The following is a 24,706-nucleotide window of genomic DNA, read 5'->3' as shown; positions in this document are numbered from 1 at the left end:
GCTAATTAAGTTAGGTTAGTATTAACTAAGTTAGGTTAGTTTAGTTAGACACTGACACTCGGGACCCACCGGTCAGAGTTTGACCGGACTGTGCCACGTTGACCTGCTGACGTCATCATGACGTCAGGATGACGCAGTAATGATTTCTGGATTTATTATTACTCAGGAAATTTCAGAAAATGCCCTAAACTTCAATAAATCATAGAAAATTAACCGTAACTCCAAATTAAATAATTTATATATGAAAAATTATCAGAAAAATTCAAGGAATCCATCTGTACCATTTTCATGCATGTTAGAACAACTTATAGCTGCTGTTTAGCACAAATCAATTAAATGGCATTTAAATAATCATATATGGAGTTTGAATTTGAATCTTGTATTCAAACCAACTTCATTTAATCTGTTGCTAGTTGCATTAGCTCAAAACACATTCATATTGCCATGTCATGAGCATGCATCATATTGTGCATTGCATTGATTGTGTTTCTTTCTGTGTTGCCGGTATTTGTCCCCTCTCGATAGACGTGATATCGGATTTAGGGACCCGGCAACCCTTGAGAGGTTCAAACTCTGGGATGCACGCGGAGATCTCAACCTGTCCAGCTTGCCTACTCGTGATCCTCGTAAGCCTAACGCGTCGAGCTCAAAGAGACACAAAGACACAGAGATTTATACTAGTTCGGGCCACCGTTGTGGTGTAATACCCTAATCCAGTGTGGTGTGGTGGATTGCCTCGAGGGTCTATGGATGAACTAGTACGGTGGATGAACAAGCCTTAGGAGGTGAGGTGTTCTTGAGCTGGTGTGGTGCTCTACTTGTTTTGATCTCGGTCCCAGTCCTGGTCCAAGTCCCGGTCCCTTTCTATGGTGGTGGTTAGGTCCTATATATAGTGGCGTTGGTCCTCTTCCAAAATATGAGCGGGAAGGGATTCCACAACGGCGGGATTTGAAAGGGGACAAGTAGTACAGTCTATCCCGACAAAAGTAGTCTTCGCCTGCGAAAAGCCTCTGGTCATGACGCCGCGGTAGGCTCGGTGATGACCTCCGTCCTGCCGTCCTGGCGGTCTTGGTCTTGTTGCACCAAAATGGAAACCTTTGGCTGATTCCTCGGGACTCCGCCTACGGCTTGCCTCCCTTGCACCAAAGAGGAAACCTGCACTCTGCACCCGCCTGGCGCCCTCCTGGCCTTAGTCGTCATGGCTCACGTCAGCTGAGCCTTGTGAGGTAGCTTGAATAGAACTCTCCGCCCCTCAGGAGCCCTCCTAAGGAGGCCACTTCCTTCGAGGGTCTTGTCGTCGTCCGCCTCGTGAAGCTTGGCCCCTCACGAGGGTCTTGCGGTGTTGGTGTTGATACCGGGCCATACCAGGCCATCGATGGAGTCACGCGGTGGGCCGCAGGAAGGCAGGGTTGGATATCCCTAAATCCAGGACGCCGATAGTAGCCCCCTGGCCAAAGGCGCGCTCAGACTTGGCTTCGAGGCAAAGCCAAAGGGCAAGTGCGGAGCGCCGCGGGCCCTAACCACCTGTGGTCTTTATGACGCGTGGCGATTGATTGGACGTGGGTGACTCCGTTTCCCCATGCTGCATCGGCAACTGCTCGACTTGACAACTGCATGCTGCATGCAAAGAGGATCATCATTACTCGAAATCGTGGGAGGCCGACGATTTACCTTCTCCCGGCTATAAATGTGCGAGCGGGTGGAGCCCCTGCCCATCTCTCTTTCTTCTTGCTCCCGCCTGCTTCTTCTCCTCTCCATCTTGCTACCATGGCGCCGATGTCACAGCCCTAGAATGTTGTTTGTAAATAGTTGCATCTTCATCCAGGCATCATATTTAAATTTCTGAAACTTGAACTGAGGAATTTTGGAAGCCTCAAAAACTTAAATAAAAGAGGGGCAAAGAACCCTGGAAAATGCATTCAATGTTTTCAAAATGGCCTTAAATAATGTTGGTTATATTTTGGCAAGGGTTTTGCACCAAACCAAAAATAATGAACATTTTTGAGGAATACTTTGAGCACTGAATTTAAATCATTACTTTATTTGCATTTGGAACTATATTCAAAATTTGTATAGAATATATTTCCAAATACCCTGAAACATTTTATGTGCTTTTGGAAAAGTCCATTAAGCAGCATAAATATTTTCAGAGGAGTTTTTGGCATTGTTTGAATTATTTTTAAATTCAAAACAGTGGCAAAACAGATTAAATAAAGAAAACAAAACAGAAATAAATAGAAAGGGAGAGAAGGCCACCTGGGCCACCTACCTGGCGCCACTTACCTGGCCCAGCTTCCCCAACGGCCCAGCCCACCACTTCCCCCCCCCCTGTCGCCTTCCTCCTCGCGCCAGTAGGCGTAGGCGCGTGGCCGGAGCGCGCGGGCACACGCCCAGGCCACCTCCTGCCTCTCTGCCTGTCTCCCCGTCGCCCTGAGGATGCCACGCACCCCCTGGACCGCTCTCACTCTCCCCCATTCCTTCTTCTCTCTTCTCTGGCTCTCTCACTCGCGCGACCGAGGACCGCCGTCGCCGCCGCTCGTCGCAGTCGTAGCCACCACCGTCGTTCCACCCCACCAGAGTGACCAAAGGCTCCGCCTCGACGCCCCCGACCTCTCCATGGAGCTACGCAACGCCGGGAGCCCTGCATCGCCGCCCATGTCGCCGTTCCCCTCCTCGGCCACCGGAGATCGTCGCTGCCGATTCGCTGCACTCCGGCCGCCGCCGAGCCCACTAACCCTCCCTGCAGCTCCGCGGTGAGCCTTTGACCCGATTCCCCCTCTCCCCGTGCCCTATCTCCCTCTCTAGCGTCGTTCCCCACGAGCACCGAAGCCACCGTCCGCCATTGCTGCTGCACGCATAGCCTCCGTGCTCCCCTGGCCTCACTGTGCTGCTCTTAGTGCTCCCCATGTCTAGCAGGTGCTGCCCAGCCTCTCCATTTGCTCACTGATGCACCGTAGCGACGCGCCCGAGCACCACCGAACACCATCGCCGCCAAAGCTCGTCGCCGGCATGAGTTTCGGCGACCCCACGACCTCCCACTTGGTCCTCTGGATGCGCGAGAGCAAGAGCTTCTCCCTAGTGCCCTCAGCGCGCCAAACCACCGCTCGTAGCGCCAAACCCGCCACCACCCGAACTCCGGCCGCCGCCGTCGTCATGATTGCCGTCGCCTCCGGCCACCCTAGCTTCTCCCGTTGGCCCTGTTAGATGCGCGCGAGCCTGGGCATCCCGTAGAGCCCCTCCGCCGCTCTTTTGGTCATCGGAGAGCGAATCCCGACGCTCTCCGCCGTCCCTGGCCTCGCCGGCGATGAGCCTCGGGTCAACTCCGGCGAGTTTGACCCGGGTTTGACCCCCCTCTCTCTCACTGACATGCGGGCCCCGCCCGGCTAATTAAGTTAGGTTAGTATTAACTAAGTTAGGTTAGTTTAGTTAGACACTGACACTCGGGACCCACCGGTCAGAGTTTGACCGGACTGTGCCACGTTGACCTGCTGACGTCATCATGACGTCAGGATGACGCAGTAATGATTTCTGGATTTATTATTACTCAGGAAATTTCAGAAAATGCCCTAAACTTCAATAAATCATAGAAAATTAACCGTAACTCCAAATTAAATAATTTATATATGAAAAATTATCAGAAAAATTCAAGGAATCCATCTGTACCATTTTCATGCATGTTAGAACAACTTATAGCTGCTGTTTAGCACAAATCAATTAAATGGCATTTAAATAATCATATATGGAGTTTGAATTTGAATCTTGTATTCAAACCAACTTCATTTAATCTGTTGCTAGTTGCATTAGCTCAAAACACATTCATATTGCCATGTCATGAGCATGCATCATATTGTGCATTGCATTGATTGTGTTTCTTTCTGTGTTGCCGGTATTTGTCCCCTCTCGATAGACGTGATACCGATGATGTGATCGTTGACACTGATGAAGACCCAATGTTATCTTCAGAAGTGCCAGGAAAGCAAAACCCCCTTGTTCATTCCGATAAAATCCCACACTCTCGCTCCTGCTCTCTTTTACTGCATTAGGACAACAACGATTCAACTATTACTTGCTGCGGTAGCTGAACCCCTCTATCCTTTGCATGACCTGTCATTGCCACAGTAAATAGATGAAACCCACTAGCATGAGTAGGAGTTGTTTGAGCCCTGATGTGCCTACTCATTTATGTTTGTTGTCATTCCTGCTACTGCTTAGAGTTGAGTCGGGTCTGATTCATCGGGGATGAATCAGAGGCGTGTGAACCTGTCCTACTGTGTGTGAGTTAAGTGTGTGAACACGATTTGGTAAAGGTAGCGGTGAGAGGCCATGTAGGAGTACATGGTGGGTTGTCTCATTGCAGCCGTCCTCAGGAACTGAGTTCTGTGTTTGTGATCCATGATTCAGCTACTACCACGCATTGGGCCCGAAACCAATGGACCCTCTCGGCTTCTTGATCACCCTTGTCCTCTGTCCAGGAGTTGCAAGTAGTTTCTGGTGTTTGTAGTATGCTGGAGGCCGTGCGCAGCGCTGACCGTAGGGGTGGGCTGTGATGCGGTAGGCACGTGGCCGGGTAAACCGGGCGCCCGTTTGGTGTCACGGAACCCTGTACACATCGTTTGGGGCTGTGAGCGAAACTCCGGCCGGATCTCCTCATGGATGGAACCCGAATAGGCGATAAACCTGGACTAGAGACTTGAGTGTTTAGGCAGGCCGTGGCCGACACCCACGTTGGGCTTCCGCTTGAAGGTTGCCGAGTACATGTCGTGTAAACGGCGGTAAGTGGTGAGAGCGTGTGTGAAGAAGTACACCCCTGCAGGGTTAACATCATCTATTCGAATAGCCGTGTCCGTGGAAAAGGACTTCTGGGTTGCTTATATCAGTTCATAGACAAGTGAAAGTGGATACCTTAAAATACGCAAGATAAGCGTGAGTGCTATGGATGGCGTTCTCGTAGGGAGACGGGAGCGGATCCATAGTGATGTATTGGTTGGTGAATATGTGGACTCGTGTGCGCCACCTCAAAAGAGTTGCTTGAGTCGTAGAGTCATGTTGTGATGCCATGTTGTATTTGCACATATCGAGCATATTGTGTGTATGTTATTGAAATGCTTGGTATGTGTGGGATCTGACCATCTAGTTGTTTATCTTTAGTAGCCTCTCTTACGGGGAAATGTCTCCTAGTGTTTCCACCGAGCCATGGTAGCTTGCTACTGCTCCGGAAAACTTAGGCTGGCCGGCATGTGTCCTTCTTCGTTCCTGTGTCTGTCCCTTCGGGGAAATGTCACGCGATGAATACCGGAGTCCTGTTAGCCCGCTACAGCCCGGTTCACCGGAGTCCTGCTAGCCCAGTGCTACAGCCTGGATTCGCTCGCTGATGACCGACACGTTCGATGCTGGGTCATGGATCCCTGTCCCTGTAAGTCTGTGCCACTTTGGGTTTACAACTAGCCATGTCAGCCCAGGCTCCTTATCATATGGATGCTAGCGACACTGTCATATACGTGTGCCAAAAGGCGCAAACGGTCCCGGGCTAAGGTAAGGCGACACCCGTGGGAATACCGTGCGTGAGGCCGCAAAGTGATATGAGGTGTTACATGCTAGATCGATGTGGCATTGAGTCGGGGTCCTGACAGCGTTGGTATCAGAGCTTGACTTCCTGTAGGATTACCAAGCCAAACTGGTCGAAGTTGAGTCTAGAAATTCTTTAGTTATATAAGGGAATTGATTGTGGGATGGAACGTAAGGCTCTTTTTACTCCTTATACCTCATGGCCTTCTGATCTAAGTCATCATCTTCTCTTCTACGGGGATTAAGAACTAGGCTATCTCTTCTTGCTATTAGGATCACGTGTTACTAATCTGTAGACTTATAAGATTGTTGGATTTAAGTCTCAGTTCAGTTCCTACTACTTCTGTATGTTAATTATTGATCTCGAGACCTTGATATTGTGCTTCTGAGTGGTTATGCCACCATTTTTGTGGATATCTCAAATCTTTTCTGAGCATTTACAGCCGTTATGCTGTCCGAGTCATCCCAGGTTTCTAAGTAGTCTGATGCATTTGCAAAATCCTTTCCCTCTGGTTTCGATGCTCCTTTATGCCAGCTCAATCACATTAATTGTTGAGTTGAGGTATTCTATTGCCTTGACATTTATGTTGGAGTTACTATTATGACCCTAGGTATTTAGGGAGTCACCTAGTAATCTAGCAACGTTTTGTGTTCCCAGTGTAAGATTCTGGCCTTTATTCTCGAAAGCATTCCGTGATGCTACTTAGTAATAGGTATTCTGTTCCTGGGTTCTTGAACCCGAGATTCACTCTACCCACTTCATGTTGATAGTAATTGCTAGTGCCTTTAGGATATTAGTAACCTTTGCGATAGTCCTTGAAGTCCGTGGTATCTTCTTCTTCCAAATACCATGAACTACTTATGGCAGAAGTTCCTCGTTGAACTGAAATATCACAACAGGATTATTCTTGAGGAGTTCTCCATTCATAAATCGTGACTCTGCCAGTCCTACCTCTCTGCATGGGTTATCTGGAAGATATGTTGAACTTGGTTCGACATACTAATCTATGCATCCACAACTCAGAAAATTATATGTTCCTTTGAGTTGTTCTCTTTAGTTGCATTCTGACCCTCGTCTATCAATTGATAGTCAAGAGTATGTGTGCATTCGTTCATCGATGCCTATGACTCTTGTGGTCTGTCAAGCCATTCTATTCCGGAATGACTAGGAGAAACAAACTCCAGTACCTCGTCCATATCTAGGATTGGGTCAAAGTAGTTGTATTCCGCAGATCAAATGCCAATCCAGCTTTTGGTTCTGTTCTACCTTGGAGTATTACCCCCTTTATGTCAGAATTGTCATGAGAACTGCACCAACTCTCATGAATTTTGACGTAGTGATACTTCTCACCATCATTAGTCATTCCTCGGCCCTCGTGTTGATGCAACCGGAATACCGACAAATGAATTGTGATGTGTGAAATCAATACGCCTAGCAACCTCGTTGCTGGGTAGTTAAAGGACAATAATTTCATTCTTAGTGTGTTGGTTATTGAATCATCATTCTAAGATTGATCGTGCTACCTAGTCCATTCTCCTGGTTCACTCCTTGATCGATGAGTTAGGATTATTTCCAATCCTTGCTCTATTGATCATATCGTCTTGCCCTAAAAATCAAGATTGTTCTCGAGCTTAGTAACATACCGGTGGTTCGTGATTTTCCGGATATCTTCTCGAAAGTATCACCAGGTTGTCACCTGACTGTTATGTTGAGCTCGTGATCAAGTCGGTTTATCCTGTAAACCACCCTTTCTCCAAGAATCCGTGTTGGATATCTCTGAGCTAGTTGGTTAAGCTAGACAACAACTTGGAGAATTGGAAGATAAAAGCTTGCCTAACTTAGTTTGTTCCAAAGGAATATTCTTGTGTAGTGTGTGTTGAAGAAAGATGATATCTTCATCGATTGGTCCCTGTGATCAGTTGCTGGACCTATTGTCTTATCAATCCTTTGATTTGAGTGTGGGCTATCGTCAAATCAAATCAGTACCAACGATGCTCGTAATGTTGTCTTATTCGTGGTTGATCCCTCGAGCATACACCATTACATCTTTGATCTGACCAATGCTATCACCGTGTTCACTTAACTATGGAATTCCTTTTAAAAGGAAACCCGGATGAATTGTTGTTGAGCCCATTGACAACATCCTTATCTCCTCCATGATTTTGTTGAACATTAAGCTAGTGTTGGAAACTTTTGAAAGCATTTGTTCATGCTAGCTCATGAAGCATATGTTTGGATGAAGGTAGTGACTTCCTTTAATTCATGTGCATCTGATGCAAGTTGCCGTCGTGGATTCGAGAAAGTCAATGTTGCTTTCTTTGGAATCATTCCAAATCAGTCATGCACACGTGCGAAGAATGCTGTGGCTTGAAGACTTGCAACCTTCAATCTATATGTATCCCTAGCACACCAAGCCACTGATTGATTTGTTCAAGGAGAAGAAGTTCCTTCATAAGAGCTAATCCGGACTTATGTAAGGACTTCGATACCCTCGTTGATGGTTCCCCCTCCTGAACTCGGTAGTGTTTTATTATAAGACTACTTTGTGGTCATGCTTGTCTGGAACAACGTGTTCACATGTTTGTAGCAGAACCAGCTCATGTTTTGGAGCTTGCTATCATAGTTCATCTCCCGAGAATCTCGCAACGTCATCTCGTCGATTTGTGTTGCAAACTTTCGTTTTTCTTCCTAGACTCGATGAGACTGGAATATCCTGACACCAACCAGATCTGAGTCTCAAGCAGATATGATGGTTGGAACATTTCCCAAGAACTATAATATTGGTCCCTCGATAACCGGTAAAGTGGATGTCGTGGCCAACACACCCAGACGGAAGACCTATCATTGTAGTATCTTGTTTGAGGAAGTTGGCCACCTCCCCATAAGGATTTCGTAGGATTTACCTCCGTAACTGTTCCTTATGGATTCTATTGCTCCTGAAGTCCGACCTTTACTTGATGTTCTAGTTATCAAACCATATCTATGAATGGGTTACACTAGCACGTCAAGGAGAACATTAGAAGCGGAGTGCTAAATGTCTCTCGGTCGATCATCCAGATTTTGTTTCCTTGGCCTCGCTAGGGTGAAATCTGAGTTGATGTTATCTTCCTATGCATCTGCCTCGTCCATCGTTGTTCATCATGGTGGTATGTTGTGTTGCCAGGATCCTTGACACGAATGTTGGTAAAACCTTGATGAATATGGAAATGCTCAAGTTCTTGAGAGCACGCACAAGCGCTAGGTGTTATCATCGGCACTAACTAGGTTTGCTCTCAACTTCCTCGGTTATGCTATAACTTTTCAAACAAGGAATCCACTCTCTATTGTTGGGTTCTTCCCCAGTTACCAGAATCATTCCCAGCATTTGCATTTTGTTCCTAGCTTGCACCACCAATGTGCCATTCTACCATGGGTCTCTTCCATTTCCGGTGGTAAGCAAATTCATCCATTACGTTGTCTTCAACAAGGTAATCCACATCATCCAAGTCCGAGTATGCCATTCTACCGACCCCCTCCAAACGATCGCTCGAGAATTGTCCTAGGCTGGTTTAAAGAGTTTCAATGATCTCTGAATCAAAGGTAATTCTTTTTGCCACTTAAGGGGATATCTCCACGAGTCACCTTCTCTAAGGTGCCCCGTTATGGGATCATGGCAACTCAACTCCTCGTTACGTTGACAACCATTCACCACCGTCTTAAGCGTGAAAAATTGTTGTCTACTTAGCGAGCCCTCGTCATCTGTCTCACTCCATCTCTTCAGATGTATGCTTCGTGTCTCAGCTCAAGAGATGTTGCTAGGACTCACTTTGTGAGCTGATCCTAAATTGATTGATCTTCGAGAAGATAGATTCTTCTAGAGTTTTCCTTTCCTCTTCTCGTCTTGCTAGTTGGAGTTCTCAGAGCAAGACGTCAGGACAATGATGGTGATCGAATCAACGTTCCTATGAAGTGCAACCTGGATCGTGAAGATTATACTAGTTGCGTTCCCCCTTCACCTTACCCTACGCTTGAATCTCGGGACGAGATTTTTGTTTAGTGGGGGTGAGTTGTCACAGCCCTAGAATGTTGTTTGTAAATAGTTGCATCTTCATCCAGGCATCATATTTAAATTTCTGAAACTTGAACTGAGGAATTTTGGAAGCCTCAAAAACTTAAATAAAAGAGGGGCAAAGAACCCTGGAAAATGCATTCAATGTTTTCAAAATGGCCTTAAATAATGTTGGTTATATTTTGGCAAGGGTTTTGCACCAAACCAAAAATAATGAACATTTTTGAGGAATATTTTGAGCAATGAATTTAAATCATTACTTTATTTGCATTTGGGACTATATTCAAAATTTGTATAGAATATATTTCCAAATACCCTGAAACATTTTATGTGCTTTTGGAGAAGTCCATTAAGCAGCATAAATATTTTCAGAGGAGTTTTTGGCATTGTTTGAATTATTTTTAAATTCAAAATAGTGGCAAAACAGATTAAATAAAGAAAACAGAACAGAAATAAATAGAAAGGGAGAGAAGGCCACCTGGGCCACCTACCTGGCGCCACTTACCTGGCCCATCTTCCCCAACGGCCCAGCCCACCACTTCCCCCCCCCCTGTCGCCTTCCTCCTCGCGCCAGTAGGCGCAGGCGCGTGGCCGGAGCGCGCGGGCACACGCCCAGGCCACCTCCCGCCTCTCTGCCTGTCTCCCCGTCGCCCTGAGGATGCCACGCACCCCCTGGACCGCTCTCACTCTCCCCCATTCCTTCTTCTCTCTTCTCTGGCTCTCTCACTCGCGCGACCGAGGACCGCCGTCGCCGCCGCTCGTCGCAGTCGTAGCCACCACCGTCGTTCCACCCCACCAGAGTGACCAAAGGCTCCGCCTCGACGCCCCCGACCTCTCCATGGAGCTACACAACGCCAGGAGCCCTGCATCGCTGCCCACGTCGCCGTTTCCCTCCTCGGCCACCGGAGATCGTCGCCGCCGATTCGCTGCACTCCGGCCGCCCCCGAGCCCACTAACCCTCCCTGCAGCTCCGCGGTGAGCCTTTGACCCGATTCCCCCTCTCCCCGTGCCCTATCTCCCTCTCTAGCGCCGTTCCCCATGAGCACCGAAGCCACCGTACGCCATTGCTGCTGCACGCATAGCCTCTGTGCTCCCCTGGCCTCACTGTGCTGCTCTTAGTGCTCCCCATGTCTAGCAGGTGCTGCCCAGCCTCTCCATTTGCTCACTGATGCACCGTAGCGACGCGCCCGAGCACCACCGAACACCATCGCCGCCAAAGCTCGTCGCCGGCATGAGTTCCGACGACCCCACGACCTCCCACTTGGTCCTCTGGATGCGCGAGAGCAAGAGCTTCTCCCTAGTGCCCTCAGCGCGCCAAACCACCGCTCGTAGCGCCAAACCCGCCACCACCCGAACTCCGGCCGCCGCCGTCGTCATGATTGCCGTCGCCTCCGGCCACCCTAGCTTCTCCCGTTGGCCCTGTTAGATGCGCGCGAGCCTGGGCATCCCGTAGAGCCCCTCCGCCGCTCTTTTGGTCATCGGAGGGTGAATCCCGACGCTCCCCGCCGTCCCTGGCCTCGCCGGCGATGAGCCTCGGGTCAACTCCGGCGAGTTTGACCTGGGTTTGACCCCCCTCTCTCTCACTGACATGCGGGCCCCGCCCGGCTAATTAAGTTAGGTTAGTATTAACTAAGCTAGGTTAGTTTAGTTAGACACTGACACTCGGGACCCACCGGTCAGAGTTTGACCGGACTGTGCCACGTTGACCTGTTGACGTCATCATGACGTCAGGATGACGCAGTAAGGATTTCTGGATTTATTATTACTCAGGAAACTTCAGAAAATGCCCTAAACTTCAATAAATCATAGAAAATTAACCGTAACTCCAAATTAAATAATTTATATATGAAAAATTATCAGAAAAATTCAAGGAATCCATCTGTACCATTTTCATGCATGTTAGAACAACTTATAGCTGCTGTTTAGAACAAATCAATTAAATGGCATTTAAATAATCATATATGGAGTTTGAATTTGAATCTTGTATTCAAACCAACTTCATTTAATCTGTTGCTAGTTGCATTAGCTCAAAACACATTCATATTGCCATGTCATGAGCATGCATCATATTGTGCATTGCATTGATTGTGTTTCTTTCTGTGTTGCCGGTATTTGTCCCCTCTCGATAGACGTGATACCGATGATGTGATCGTTGACACTGATGAAGACCCAATGTTATCTTCAGAAGTGCCAGGCAAGCAAAACCCCCTTGTTCATTCCGATACAATCCCACTCTCTCGCTCCTGCTCTCTTTTACTGCATTAGGACAACAACGATTCAACTGTTACTTGTTGCGGTAGCTGAACCCCTCTATCCTTTGCATGACCTGTCATTGCCACAGTAAATAGATGAAACCCACTAGGATGAGTAGGAGTTGTTTGAGCCCTGATGTGCCTACTCATTTATGTTTGTTGTCATGCCTGCTACTGCTTAGAGTTGAGTCGGGTCTAATTCATCGGGGATGAATCAGAGGCGTGTGAACCTGTCCTACTGTGTGTGAGTTAAGTGTGTGAACACGATTTGGTAAAGGTAGCGGTGAGAGGCCATGTAGGAGTACATGGTGGGTTGTCTCATTGCAGCCGTCCTCAGGAACTGAGTTCTGTGTTTGTGATCCATGATTCAGCTACTACCACGCATTGGGCCCGAAACCAATGGACCCTCTCGGCTTCTTGATCACCCTTGTCCTCTGTCCAGGAGTTGCAAGTAGTTTCTGGTGTTTGTAGTATGCTGGAGGCCGTGCGCAGCGCTGACCGTAGGGGTGGGCTGTGATGCGGTAGGCACGTGGCCGGGTAAACCGGGCGCCCGTTTGGTGTCACGGAACCCTGTACACATCGTTTGGGGCTGTGAGCGAAACTCCGGCCGGATCTCCTCATGGATGGAACCCGAATAGGCGATAAACCTGGACTAGAGACTTGAGTGTTTAGGCAGGCCGTGGCCGACACCCATGTTGGGCTTCCGCTTGAAGGTTGCCGAGTACATGTCGTGTAAACGGCGGTAAGTGGTGAGAGCGTGTGTGAAGAAGTACACCCCTGCAGGGTTAACATCATCTATTCGAATAGCCGTGTCCGCGGAAAAGGACTTCTGGGTTGCTTATATCAGTTCATAGACAAGTGAAAGTGGATACTCTAAAATACGCAAGATAAGCGTGAGTGCTATGGATGGCGTTCTCGTAGGGAGACGGGAGCGGATCCATAGTGGTGTATTGGTTGGTGAGTATGTGGACTCGTGTGCGCCACCTCAAAAGAGTCGCTTGCAGTCGTAGTTTAGGATAGCCACCGAGTCAAAGCTGGCTTGCTGCAGTCAAACTCCACCACCCCCTTTGTTGATAATGATGCATGTGTAGATAGATCTGATGTAAGTCTTGCTGGGTACATTTGTACTCACGTTTGCCTATTCTATGTTTTTGCAGAGAGACTTCAGTCTCACTAGTAGTTCCGCTTGGACTTCGACGTTTAGCTTGATACCTCAGCTACGATCTTGTGCCCTCGGCAGGATCTGATAGATAGTCAGGCTTCTCAGCCTTTTTCATTTATAGATGTCTGTACTCAGACATGATAGCTTCCGCTTGTGCTTTGACTTGTATGCTCTGATTGTTGGGTCATGAGACCCATGTTTGTAATGTCTCGCTCCTCGGAGCCTATTGAATAAACTACTTGAGTCGTAGAGTCATTTTGTGATGCCATGTTGTATTGCACATATCGAGCATATTGTGTATGTTATTGAAATGCTTGGTATGTGTGGGATCTGACCATCTAGTTGTTTATCTTTAGTAGCCTCTCTTACCGGGAAATGTCTCCTAGTGTTACCGCTGAGCCATGGTAGCTTGCTACTGCTCTGGAACACTTAGGCTGGCCGGCATGTGTCCTTCTTCGTTCCTGTGTCTGTCCCTTCGGGGAAATGTCACGCTTTGAGTACCGGAGTCCTGTTAGCCCGCTACAGCCCGGTTTACCGGAGTCCTGCTAGCCCAGTGCTACAGCCCGGACCCACTTGCTGATGACCGACACGTTCGAAGCTGGGTCATGGATGCCTGTCCCTGTAAGTCTGTGCCACTTTGGGTTTACGACTAGTCATGTCAGCCCGGGCTCTTTATCATATGGATGCTAGCGACACTATCATATACGTGAGCCAAAAGGCGCAAACGGTCCCGGGAAAAGGTAAGACGACACCCGTGGGGATACCGTGCGTGAGGCCGCAGAGTGATATAAGGTGTTACCAGCTAGATCGATGTGACATCGAGTCGGGGACCTGACACAAACCAACTTCATTTAATCTGTGGCTAGTTGCATTAGCCCAAAACACATTCATTTTGCCATGTCATGATCATGCATCATATTGTGCATTGCATTGATTATGTTTCCTTCTGTGTTACCGGTATTTGTCCCCTCTCGATAGACGTGATACCGATGATGTGATCGTTGACACTGATGAAGACTCAATGTTATCTTCAGAAGTGCCAGGCAAGCAAAACCCCCTTGTTCATTCCGATACAATCCTACTCTCTCGCTCCTGCTCTCTTTTACTGCATTAGGACAACATCGATTCATCTGTTACTTGCTGCGGTAGCTGAACCCCTTTATCCTTTGCATGACCTGTCATTGCCACAGTAAATAGATGAAACCCACTAGCATGAGTAGGAGTTGTTTGAGCCCTGTTGTGCCTACTCATTCATGCTTGTTTGTCATGCCTGCTACTGCTTAGAGTTGTGTCAGGTCTGATTCATCCGGGATGAATCAGAGGTGTGTGAACATGTCCTACTGTGTGTGAGCTAAGTGTGTGAACACGATTTGGTAAAGGTAGCGGTGAGAGGCCATGTAGGAGTACATGGTGGGTTGTCTCATTGCAGCCGTCCTCAGGAACTGAGTTCTGTGTTTGTGATCCATGATTCAGCTACTACCACGCATTGGGCCCGAAACCAATGGACCCTCTCGGCTTCTTGATCACCCTTGTCCTCTGTCCAGGAGTTGCAAGTAGTTTCTGGTGTTTGTAGTATGCTGGAGGCCGTGCGCAGCGCTGACCGTAGGGGTGGGCTGTGATGCGGTAGGCACATGGCCGGGTAAACCGGGCGCCCGTTTGGTGTCACGGAACCCTGTTCACATCGTTTGGGGCTGTGAGCGAAACTCCGGCCGGATCTCCTCATGGATGGAACCCGAATAGGCGATAAACCTGGACTAGAGACTTGAGTGTTTAGGCAGGCCGTGGCCGACACCCACGTTGGGCTTCCGCTTGAAGGTTGCCGAGTACATGTCGTGTAAACGGCGGTAAGTGGTGAGAGCGTGTGTGAAGAAGTACACCCCTGCAGGGTTAACATCATCTATTCGAATAGCCGTGTCCGCGGAAAAGGACTTCTGGGTTGCTTATATCAGTTCATAGACAAGTGAAAGTGGATACCTTAAAATACGCAAGATAAGCGTGAGTGCTATGGATGGCGTTCTCGTAGGGAGACGGGAGCGGATCCATAGTGGTGTATTGGTTGGTGAATATGTGGACTCGTGTGCGCCACCTCAAAAGAGTTGCTTGAGTCGTAGAGTCATGTTGTGATGCCATGTTGTATTTGCACATATCGAGCATATTGTGTGTATGTTATTGAAATGCTTGGTATGTGTGGGATCTGACCATCTAGTTGTTTATCTTTAGTAGCCTCTCTTACGGGGAAATGTCTCCTAGTGTTTCCACTGAGCCATGGTAGCTTGCTACTGCTCCGGAACACTTAGGCTGGCCGGCATGTGTCCTTCTTCGTTCCTGTGTCTGTCCCTTCGGGGAAATGTCACGCGATGAATACCGGAGTCCTGTTAGCCCGCTACAGCCCGGTTCACCGGAGTCCTGCTAGCCCAGTGCTACAGCCTGGATTCGCTCGCTGATGACCAACACGTTCGATGCTGGGTCATGGATGCCTGTCCATGTAAGTCTGTGCCACTTTGGGTTTACGACTAGCCATGTCAGCCCAGGCTCCTTATCATATGGATGCTAGCGACACTGTCATATACGTGTGCCAAAAGGCGCAAACGGTCCCGGGCTAAGGTAAGGCGACACCCGTGGGAATACCGTGCGTGAGGCCGCAAAGTGATATGAGGTGTTACATGCTAGATCGATGTGGCATTGAGTCGGGGTCCTGACAGCCGATCATAAGGTACTCCACGGCAGAGAAGGGGAAGGCTCCTAGGGAGGGGCCTGACCCTCTCCCGCCGAAGAAATGAATCCGCCTTCCTGACGACGCCCATGTGGGGCGAGAGGTGGCCAGACCTTGGCAATCGAGGCCTCCGCCTGGCTTCCCCCTCCCCCTATACGCCCACACTCAAGACGATGGAGTGCGCCATCGTGCGGCGCCTGATGAGGATGGCAGGGCCGCCATTGCCCTGCCGGCCGCACTATGGACCCACGCTGAGGGTAGCTCGCGCAAGTTCGTGGTGCGGGCGGTGATGCCTCCCGACACCTGGATCCGACTCCCTTGGTTCTTCGCCCGTGAGTTGCCTCTGAGGGGACCGGTTGAGCTGTGGCTGCAACATGTAGGGTGCCACAACTTGGCTACCGGGGCTGAAGTCGAGGTGGTTCCACCTGGAGACGTCTTCATGACGCGAGGATGGGGCGAGATCGCTCGGGCTTGCCAAGCGGAGGGAGCCCTGGCGATCCACTTCGAGTACGACGGCGCGGCCACCTTGTTTTTCAAGGTCTTCAACAAGGAGGGTGAGCGGCTGGAATGCTGCTCCGGAGGAGACAGCTCGAGGGACGCCGTAGTGGGTGCTGGATACGCCACTGCCACCTTTAGCGCTTCGTCCAGCAGCAGCGTTGATTCCTGGGAATTCAGCGACTCTCCTGAGCCCAGTGATTCTTCGGAGTCGAGCGACGACAGCTACGTGCCACCAAGCTCCCGCCAAGGCTGCAGCGCAGTTGCGGCTGCCACCCGGCGTCGTCAGCGATACCGTAGGGCCCTGAAGTTGTTTCTCCTGCGCGAGATGAAGATCAGCCCCCGTGGGTTTGTAAGGATCGAAATGCATTTAATAGTATCGCTGTTTCTTTTGATTTTGTAATGGATGCGCGCATTCCAGTTCGGCTGAGTCCCTCCCTTTTCTCTTCCCTAGACAGCATGGTGCTGTACACCGATAAGACCGAGTCCCCAGGCAGGCTTCAGCCGTCGCTAGTATGCCAGGTCGCGATGCCGTGGTCAAGGCTCATGAGACGCGATGCTCACGAGGTCCCCTTTGGCGTGCAAGCAACTGTATAGAAAATCGAAAAGGGGAGTGGAACCGCCCAAGTGGAACTGCGAGGCGGGGCGTGGGGAGCACAACTAGTGTTGTAGCGAGCCGAGACTTATCTTTTTACTGTCTGAGTCCATTAGGGAGGTGATGCTTGCTGTCGCGCCTGTGGTACCATTACATGCAGCCTGCATTGGCCACCCTCCTGCCTCGCTCCCCAAAATGCTCTATGTCCTCGGGTCCCGGCCCTCGAGCGAGCTCAGCCACCACTGGTATGCCAGGTCGTGATGCCGTGGTAAAGGCCAGGGGGTGAGGGCTGGAGAGCCAGTAGGAGGTCCCGAGACGCAATGCTCGGGAGGCCCCCCTATAATGTGCAAGCGACTCACAAGGCTAGATGGTGGTTGTCTGGGCCGACCTTTGCCCATTGCTGGGTGAACCTGCAGGTTGGATGACAAAGGAGGCCGAGAGCCCCAGGGCATGAGACGGAGGCACTGAGGACCCTGCGAGGTGGTGTACGCGAGGCGGGCCGCGAACCAGAGCTCGATCCCTTGGTTTATCAGCGTTGCAGGGACGGACCCGAGCACAAGTGCCGTGCCGATGTGAGTATCATGCAGTGATGCAGAAATGGCGTTAGTCAGAACGCATGAAGGTTGTGAGATGGTGGTCAAGAGGTGACAATCATAGACAAATTCACAGAAATGATTAGATAGTCCTGGTGAATGCAAAATGATAGATGTCGTAGGGACGGACCCACACGGCCTGGGGATGATGCAGCCCGAGGGGCGCCTCCAAACTGAAAGAACTAGGGAGATGTCACCTAGTACCATTGCTGAAGATTTGTTGAAGTAGCCAAAAAATGCATGCCGCTGAAGCCGTTCCTCATGAGCCGCTCCGGTGCCGAGCCTCGGGAGGCTCGGAGGGACCGGAAGGCTCTTGAAGGTCCTCCTCCATCTCTGCCAGGATCGCTTGGTGCCGGGCCTCGCACGCCGCCCGAGCGTCCCTCATGCAGCGCTGGAATGCCTCAGCCGCGCCCGCCAGGCCAAAAGGCATGCAGACATAGCTGTGAGGCGGAGCCTCGCATAGACCGACACAAGACGGCCACATGAGGTGCCGAGACGCGGCCCTGTTGAGCCCGGGGATGTCGATGTAGATGCGGAACTCCTTTCCCTCGACAGGGTAATGAATTGTGCCACGTGGCAGGCAACGGTCGCCTTGTAGAACCCTTCCTTCCTGAATCTCCTAGGTTGCCTTGCTAATGAACTCCTGAATGTCTGGTTCCCCACGCCTGCTACCTTCTCTGGGGAAGTGTGCTCTGAAGAGCGCCTCCACATGGTGCCCGAGCGCCACTCTCGCGATATTGGCTAGATTAGAGACCCTCCAAAGGACAGCCCCCGAGCCCAGCCTGAGAGGAGCGCCGGGCGCGCCTTCCTATGCGATGGGTGAAGGTGCCGCGTCCGGAGACGCGAGACTCAGCGCTGCGTCCTCGAGTGATGCTCCCTCATGAGACCCCTGGCCCAGCTGCAGCTTCTTCATCTTGGGGGCGACCTCAGGTGGGAGGGCTCCGTCTTCGTCTTCTGGGTTCTCAAGCCTGGAAGGCGCGCTCGAGAGAGCACACTGCATCCTTCTCTTGGTAGGCGACCGTGATGATGCCGCCGCTTCCTGGCATCTTGAGGACGTTGTTGCCGTGGTGCGTGGCCGCCATGAACTTGGCCAGTGCTGGGTACCCTAGGATGGCGTTGTAGGGAAGGAGGATGTCAGCGACGTCGAAGTCGATGAGCTCGGTGCGGTAGTTGTTGCGCTCGCCGAAGGTGACAGGGAGGCGAACTTGCCCGATCGAATGTGTCGATCCATCGATCACTCTTGAGAATGGCTTGGTGGGGAGCAGCTGGTAGTACAGCACCTGGAGCCTGTCAAACGTCTGAATGGAGAGAACATTGAGCCCTGCTCCGCCATCAAGGTGACGGTCACGTTGCTGATGACGAGGGAGCAGAGCATGGGGAGTGCGCCAGCAGTGGCCACGCACTTGAGCCGGTCTGAGGAGTCGAAGGTGATGGCGCACTTGGACCACTTGAGAGGGCGAGTTGCTTCAGGCTTGGGGAGTGTTGCATTCACCTCGCGCGCAAACTGCTTGAGACACGGTGGGAAGCCGGGGCCTGTGAACCGCCCAAGATGCAGGCAATAGCCCGAGGCTCCTGGAAGCCCCCAGCCCCCTCGTCCTGGTGGTGATCTTCGTTCCTTCTTGGCGGTGGAGGCAGAGGAGGCAAAGCTGCGTTGCCCTGAGGGCGGTCCTCACGGGGCTGCTCCCTCTAGTTGCCCTCGCGAGGCTGGTCCTGCCAGTGGTCCTCTTGAGGCTAGTCGCACCACTCCTGACGGCGGTCGCGTCCATCCCAGCGTCCTCCACCTCGGCCACCTCCGCGACCGTAGCCTCGATCGTTGCGCTTGGGGCGTGGACCGAGGCGCCCGTTGCGCAGAGCCCTGAGCTCCTGGCAGTCGCTGGTGTTGTGGCTGTAGACATTGTGGAACGCGTAGAACGGCCGCTTTCCCTTGGATGACTCGGGGTGGTCGTAGCTGTGCTTGGTCTCTGGCTCGGCCGCAAGCACAGATGGCCCCTTGAGCTTCGTCTCCTTGATCTTGGTCTTCTTGTCTTCTGGATCAGCATCAGGGAGCTCGAGGAGGGAAAGGCGTCCCTCCTCAGCCCTTGCGCACTTGTTCGCCATGTTGGACATCTCCAGAGCGGTGCAGAGATCCTCGTGGATGGCTAGCTCCTCCTTCATCTCAACATCACGAACGCCATCGGGGAACGCGGAGATGATGGCCTCGTCAGACACCTTGGGAATGTTGAGGCGAACGTTGTTGAGCCGCTGGATATACTCATGCAGGGTCTCTCCAAGTTGCTGCTTGAGGCGGCGCAGGTCGCCCGCGGCCGGCGAACGGTCGCGAGTGCCCTGGAAGTTGGCGGTGAAGCGGCTGTGCATCTCCTTCCAGGAAGAAACCGACCCCTCGGTCAGGTTCAGGAGCCAAGAATGCATGCCATCCTTGAGGGCCATCGGGAACCAGTTTGCCATGATGTTCTCGTTGCTGTTGGCCGCCTTGATGCTCAGCTCGTAGAGCTGTAGGAACTCGGCAGGGTCTTCGGTGCCGTCGTAGCATGGAGGCTGTTCAGGCATGAACTTGCTCATCCAGACGATGTTGCGGAGCTCTGTAGTGAACGTGCGCCATCTTGCTGTGGCAACCGGAGGTCGTGAGGGGGTGGAACATGGTCCTGGTGCACGCACACCACCATCTCCTATGGCGGCGCGCGAGCCTGGTGCTGGGGTGCTGGAAGCACTCACGCTTCTCCTTCCGGACGTTGCACCACCTGGCAGCTCACAACATCCTGAGCAGGCGCCGGGCGCCGCGTGTCACGCCGTGGAGCCATACGCCTTGGCTCGATGATGGCACTCTGGGCCGGAGGTGGAGAGGGAGCCCTGTGCGCGACGTCGCCCGCTGCAGGTGGTTGCTGAGGCAGCAAGCGAGTCGGCCCGTCGGAGCCCCCGTGCGCGATGCTGATGAGCTCGACGATCCGCTCGAGCCACTCCTCATAGATATCACCCACCGGACGGTAGTGAAGAAGCTCCCGTGCCGTGAGCAGAGCGGCCTGTGCGTCCACCTAGCCGCGGCACGCATGGGATGACGAAGGTGCCGGTGTCAGTGATGGAGTAGCGGTGCGGCCGTCATAGCACACCGACGGGTGCAGCAATGAAGCTTGCTACTCGTGGCCAGCAGGGCCCATGGCGGCATTGGCCACCGGAGAGGGAGCACGGCGAGCATAGCCGTCACCCACCGGAGCCGTCTCAGCGACGTGGGCGGCAACCGGATCCCGACGCTCAGCGCGAGCCCTGCGCGTGTCGGCCATGGAGGTGTCGGAATGGTGGCGGATCGAATGGCAGAAGAGAGGATCCGACGCACCCCAACCTAGCACGCCAAATGTCGGATTTAGGGATCCGGCAACCCTTCAGAGGTTCGAACTCTAGGGTGCGTGTGGAGATCTCAACCTACCTAGCCTGCTTACTCGCAATCTTCCTAAGCCTAGCGCGTCGAGCTCAAAGAGACACAAAGACACATAGATTTATACTGGTTTGGCCCATCGTTGTGGTGTAATACCCTAATCCAGTGTGGTGTGGCGGATTGCCTGGAGGGGCTATGGATGAACTAGTACAGTGGATGAACAAGCCTCAAGAGGTGAGGTGCTCTTGAGCTGGTGTGGTGCTCTACTTGTTCTGATCTCGGTCCCAGTCCCGGTCCTGGTCCCTTTCTATGGTGGTGGCTAGGTCCTATATATAGTGGCCTTGGTCCTCTTCCCAAATATGAGCGGGTAGGGATTCCACAACGGCGGGATTTGAAAGGGGACAAGTAGTACAGTCTATCCTGACAAAAGTAGTCTTCGCCTGCGAAAAGCCTCTGGTCGTGACGCTGTGGTGGGCTCGGTGATGACCTCCATCCTGCCTTCCTGGCAGCCTTGGTCTTGTTGCACCAGAATGGAAACCTTTGGCTGATTCCTCTGGACTCTGCGCCTGTGGCTTGCCTCCCTTGCACCGAAGAGGAAACCTGCGCTCTGCACCCGCCTGGCGCCCACCTGGCCTTGGTCGTCATGGCTCACGTCAGCTGAGCCTCGTGAGGTAGCTTGCATAGAACTCTCCGCCCCTCAGGAGCCCTCCTAAGGAGTCCACTTCCTTCGGGGGTCTTGTCGATGTCCGCCTCGTGAGGCTTGGCCCCTCGTGAGGGTATTGCGGTCTTGGTGTTGATACTGGGCCATACTAGGCCGTCGATGGAGTCGCGCGGTGGGCCGCAGGCAGGGCTGGATACCGCCAAATCCAGGACGCCGACAAATGAGGAGCTCGACCGCATCAACAGGTGGTTCGAGGGGACGCAAGGTCTGCAGAATTTATATATTAGAAGTGGTATGTATGTTGAGCCTTTGTACTCATTTGATTTTGTGAATGTGATCACAGTTGGCGCGGCCGAGGTCGAATCCCTCAAAAGCGCGCTTGCCCAGGCCAGGAAGGAGGCGGAGGCAAACAAGGCATCCGCTGACATGGCGGTTAAGGAGCTGGAGGCAGATCAAACGGCCCGTCGTCAGCATGAAGCTCGGGTGGCCGAAGTCGAGCAAGAGCTCAAGGACGCCATTAGCAAGTGTGAGTCCTTGGAGGAGAAGACTTCATACTAAGCATCTGAACTCGCCAAGGCTCTCCAGATGTTAAGGAGGCCCGGTTTGAGTCCCAGAGCGCTCGCCATCAGATCCAGCAGGCGAGGCAGATAGCGGCTGGTAAGGCCTTTCTTCTACAAAGTAAATTTGGAAGTAGAAGGTATATCTTGCTGATCTGACTTTGCAGTTCTCCAGGCGCATTTGCGGATCTTTCGAGGAGTTTAGCCGACGCCGCGCAGTTCTTTCGAGCCAAGGAGGGGAGCTCAACCGAGAAGTTGTTCTGGTCGTAGTATCTTGCGCCAGAGGATCCAACGCCCCTCAAAGATCAGCTGAAATAGCTAATCGATCTGCCTAGGGTGGCCGACTTGGCCATGAAGGATCTGATAGTCCAACTTTGGCCAGCCGAGCCCACGCCCAGCAGCTACTTCAGCCTCGTGAAACGGCTTGTCGATGCTCGTCCTCGGGTTGACACCATCAAGCGGTCGTCGTGCATAGAAGGTGCCCGGATAGCCTTTGCCCGCGTCAAGATGCAATGGGCGAAGATGAAGGCCACCAAAGTGGCGACCGCAGGTCCGCCCGAGGGCAAGAATCACCAGAAGCCGGAGAAGTACTTTGAAGATGTCCTGGAAGGGGCCCGAATATTAGAGGGCCAGTGCTCAAAGGATGTTATGTTTGATTAAATGTACTCGGGTGGCAGAAACCATGCTATGAATCCACGCTATAATTGCGCCTTTTGTGTTAACTTTATCCTCCTGTGCGGCCATTTATTATTTATACTTCTGAAGTTTGCCACTCATCGGCTTCTGCCCCCATGTCAACAGTATAGTGGTGTGCGTGAACGCATGGCTGCACTTTATCCAACGCCTTGGTCCTTAGAGGAGGAGTCCGCGCGGTGAACTAGGCAATCATACTATGCGGCTTTATTACCTTCACTTAGCCATAGGAGTCCATTGGTGGGGTTAACTAGTAACATCTGTTGCATTGAGCGGCCTTACGGATTATGGTGCCTTTGCAACGCGGCTGGTCAAATCCCAGCCCCTCATGTGACATGGAAAGAATCGCTAATAATCCGTAGTATAACACTAAGTCACCGGATTGCTAACCAGCTCTCGATTATCATGACGGTCAGTTTTCGGCTTTCTCTACTGAGGTACTTAATCGGATGAACCAGAAATACAATCGCAATATTTCTCCCTTTACAACCTTAGCCGAACTGGCGGAACGTAAGGTGGTAAGCACAGGAGCCGAGCAACCCAACTATAGACCAAAGAAATGAATCGGAGCCGATGCATACAATGCCATATCCCGGATGTCGAAGAGTTCCCTATAGGTGTTCGGACTTTAAAATGTGCAGGGCCGAAACAGCCCCCGACGCGAAGGCCGGGCTAAAGCACGTACGTCAATCAGAAGTAAGGAGGGAATACAGGATATAATATGCATACCAAACAAAAAGTGGTGACTATTTGCTTCCTACATCCAGATGTGTTTAGACAAATAGTGTCATGAATACTGAGGTCATGTTACATGCGAGAAAATTTGCATAAGGGGTAGGTTTACACAGGGCCTTAGAGTAATGGTTTGAAGATCCCAGTGCTACCCTACCGCACGTCTGTGCTATTTCTCCTTAGTAGTGAGTCCTTTGAAAGGAGATGTAAGATGGTTGTCTGTAAAGAAGAGGAAGAGGGGCCGAAAAGGGAGCCCTCATGCAACCATACAGCTTTTAGGTTTTTGAAAGAACCTACAGTGAAAAGGGAAAAAGGGAAGGGGTATGTGAGGTCCAAACAGGGTCGAGCCGTACTATGGACCTATCCCGAGGTGTGCCTCCAGCGTTGCCCAAGGTATTTTGAGTGCGTAATGGTGTACGCGCAGTACATATACCGCAGCTTTATAGGGCAGTCGACGGAGGCAGAATTCCTATTTGAGGTTCGGGTCCGCCGAGCTACCTGCAGGAGGTGCGGACCGGACCTTTTTGACGATGTCATTAGTCTTGATGGCCGATGAATTGTTCGGCTTGATGAGGCTGTTGTATACCTCGGCTACTAAGGTCGCGGTGTGCTCTTCAGTTCGGAGGGAGCGCTCCATGTTTCCATTGACTGTAATGACACCCCGCGGTCTGGGCATTTTAAGCTTCAGGTAAGCATAGTGTGGGACCGCATTAAAACGGGGGAAGGCGGTTTGTTCGAGTAGTGCGTGATAGCCACTACATAAAGGGATGATGTCGAAGATCAGTTCCTCACTACGGAAGTTGTCCGGAGAGCCGAATACGACTTCCAGTGTTAATGAGCCTGTACAATGGGCCTCCATGCCGGGTATCACTCCTCTAAAGCTAGTGTTGCTTGGCTCGATTCTTGATGGGTCGATGCCCATTTTGCGGACAGTATCTTGATAGATCAAGTTAAGACTGCTGCCGCTGTCCATAAGGACTATGGTGAGATGATATCCATCGATGATAGGATCGAGTAGCAGGGCGGCCGAACCCCCGTGACGGATACTGGTTGGGTGATCCTTGCGATCAAAAGTGATCGGACAGGCTGACCATGGATTGAACTTTGGGATGACGGGCTCTACGGCGTAAACGTCCCTTAGTGCGTGCTTGTGCTCCCTTTTGGGTATGTGTGTGGCGTAGATCATGTTCATTGTTTTTACTTCATTGGGAAACTGCTTCTAACCCCCGGTGTTCGGCTGACGGGGCTCATCATCGTCTTTGTTTGGAGGTC

The sequence above is a fragment of the Triticum dicoccoides genome, chromosome 6B (genome assembly GCF_002162155.2).
Source record: "Triticum dicoccoides isolate Atlit2015 ecotype Zavitan chromosome 6B, WEW_v2.0, whole genome shotgun sequence".
In the NCBI taxonomy this organism is placed as follows: domain Eukaryota; kingdom Viridiplantae; phylum Streptophyta; class Magnoliopsida; order Poales; family Poaceae; genus Triticum; species Triticum dicoccoides.
The sequence above is the reverse complement of the archived record's forward strand: the minus strand, read 5'-3'. Positions refer to the sequence as shown.